Source organism: Calliphora vicina, chromosome 1 (assembly GCF_958450345.1).
Source record: "Calliphora vicina chromosome 1, idCalVici1.1, whole genome shotgun sequence".
Lineage (NCBI taxonomy): Eukaryota > Metazoa > Arthropoda > Insecta > Diptera > Calliphoridae > Calliphora > Calliphora vicina.
Genome location: NC_088780.1, coordinates 49816159 through 49819508, shown reverse-complemented (window position 1 = coordinate 49819508; position 3350 = coordinate 49816159).

Here is a 3350-nt window from a genome sequence, read left to right as displayed (position 1 = left end):
GGAATATTTGAAAACCGGACAAGGGTTTTGCAGCATCTGATGAGTAAATATAGTATTATTGTATAAATATTTGATATTTGTGAAAACCTTAAGACTTGAAGGTTGATAGTTTAGTAATATTAAATAATTTTGTAAATTTTTCGGACGTCATTTACCTTAAAAACTAAAACATTTATAATATGGTGATTTTCCATGAAGAAAAATATAAAATTTGAATTATTTGAAGTTATCATAACAACATTTGGAACTAATGTAGATCAAATCTGGATATCTAATGATAGATATTTCAAAGTCCATTGCAACGATATATATAAGGCTATAGTAAGTTGGACTTGCAATGGGTCAAAAATCTGTAAAACAATTTTTTAAATTTTAAGAAAATGTTTAAAAAACAAATTGGAAAAAAAATAAAAAAATTTAAAAAGAAAATATTTTTAAGTATAATTTGGTGAAGGGTATATAAGATTCGGCACAGCCGAATATAGCTCTCCTACTTGTTTTTTTTAAATTGTCCAAGTTTGGATAGGTCTGGTGGACAATATGTCCACTAGAGTGTCCCTTAGAATTAAATTTTTGGAAATGTTGAGACGGTACCCCCTGAAAACTTGTGGAATGACATAAAATACCACCAAAAAAATGTTTAGCTTGTTCTAGGAAGGGCAACCCGTGCCGACTTAGCGATTTAGTTTTGAGGTGCATTTACAAGGGGAAAAAATGCATTTTTTTCAGTTTTTGTAAAAATTTTGCCATTAAATAATTACTTTATCAATTTGAAGAATCGAAATGTGTACGTAATTGCCCAGTATGCAAAATGATTCGAAGTTATATCGAAAATGAATCATTTTTTCGTAAAATTTTATCGATATCGACTTCTATATAATGTCGAGAATGTGCGTGTTTTCTTAAGTAGAATGCAGAGCGATAAAGAGTCGAAAATCGTTTATTATTTTGATTCTAATTTTTATCGATATACTATACCTTTTTCGGTATTAAAAGTGTTCTAAATTGATTCGATTTCGATTAAATATATGAACAATTTCGTATACTTTATACCATCGAGCAATTTCTTCTTGAAATAATGCATATTCAATAACTTTATTACTATCCAATAATGTTGCGTTAGATGTGTTTTCATTTTCAAATGCAATAAACTCTGCACATACTTCTGATGTTTGCTGATTTTGAAGATTCGAATTGTCAAAAACAACATCAATAATTGGCTGCACTTTTCTTTTAAGACGTTGGTTAAAAAATTTTAAATTATTAAAAAATCGCCAGGCCATTAACGTGTCTCAGGCCACTAGAACATGAAATTTAGGAACAAAATTAACATATTTTGAGAAATATTAAAATAAAAGTTTATTTTTACTTTTTTTTACTTAAAATATATACATAATTACTTGTATATGAGTTTTTGTCTTCGTAGGATACCACTTACCGATTCGCAGGTATGACCAAAAAAATAAAAATGTTTAACGACAGTTTTAAAACTCCATTTTCAATTTTTTTAAAAATTTTGTTAAACATATTTCAGAATTTTTTGATCATCACATGGGGATTTATGGACAACATAATAGGGAATAAAAATATGAAAAAAATATGTCAATACCTCCTATAGTTTTTCCGTACCTGCGATTTAAATTTTGAGATTTTCGAGAAAAACTATTTTTTTGGCCATATTTTGGCGAATGAGCCGAATTTCTTTAAATAACTCGCGGTAACTTTAAATATAATCTGAATGTTTTACTAAAATCGGAAAACGTTAACCCTTAAATCGAGAAGGTCAAAGGTAAAATTTTTCAATATTTCAAATTTCTCATGGAAAGATAGCGAAATGTTATATATTTTTGGGGCGATTTTGATGAAACTTAAGCAAAGTGTAACACAAAGTGTAGTATTTACAAAAACAATAGAAAAGTACACTAAAGGGTTAAAATCAATTTTATTATTCAAAAATCCTCAATAAAATATTAATTACGTTATTAAAGCAAAAATCAGGTATAAATACAATATTTTGCCGTTTGAAAAATGTGTGGTCAAAATTGAAGAAAATTGTGAACATTTTTCAAAATGGCTTCGTAATGCTATTTTCTAATACACAACACAATACTTAAAAGTTTGTTTCCTATAAAAATAAAATTTTCATCAGCACTATAAAATTATAGGAGGTATTGTCATATTTTTTTCATATTTTTATTCCCTATTATGTTGTCCATAAATCCAACATAATGATATAATGGTTATAGTTTTTTTTTTACAAAATCAAATTCTTAATATAGATTCAGATACGGAAAGAGAATTAATGATTCATCGCGGGCTGATTTCCGGATATCAAGAGTTGCATAAGCAACTTAAAAATTCAAAATCGCAAAGTTTAATGACAAATTATTTTGCAAGAAAAGAAGCAATTGAAGCTCCTAAAAATTCTTCGATTTCGTCTCCTATTCACTAGATTAATTCTAGTGATGAAAATGATATTTTACCATATGATGACAATATGATTATATCATCTAGTGATGAAAGTGGCGTTGAACCAATTCCAACCCGATGCAGACAATTATTCAGTGATTCAGATTAATCATGCATATTTACAGAATTTCCTTAAAAAATGTGTTAGCTCATTTTTTTTTTGGATCATTTTCACTTTTTCTGTAATTATAAATATTTTTTTTTTTTTTTGAACGTATTTTGTTTTTATTGTTTAAGTAAATTAAATAAATATATTTTTGTTAATTTTTTTTATGCGATTTTGTTCTGATTTTTTAATTAAAATCTGAATTTATGCGGTTTTTCAGAATTTTGGAACGAATCATTAGTTTTTGTATGAAGCTAGAATATCGTTTTATGCGATTTTTTTTTGGAACGCATCTATCGCATAAAACGAGACCTGAGTGTATAGTGAACTATTTAGTATTTTCCATCATCTAAAAATATGATTTTTAATGAAATTAACCCTTTAAGACATTCCGTGTCGAAATAGGGCAGTTGTATGGGCGCTTGGAGAAATATTGGACCGATATTAACCAAATTCAATAGGTTTCGTCTTTGGGCCAAATTTTGTCGAATTATTTTTGAAAGTGGGACTTGTAGTTTGATTACAAGGTTTACATGGGCGGTTTGACGGACTTCGCTTAATCGACTCAGAAAGTGATCCTGAACAAATGTTTTTGAAGTTTCATTACTGAATAGTAGCGATTGGTAATCACAGCCACCAGGGGTCGCACATTATTTAATTGATAGCAATGTAATGTATGTTTTTATAGTAAATTTAACAGATATAGTAGACTTATTAAACGGATATTGAAGTCGGTTTTTTCTTTCTCCTTTAAATTCAAACTACAAATTCCTGA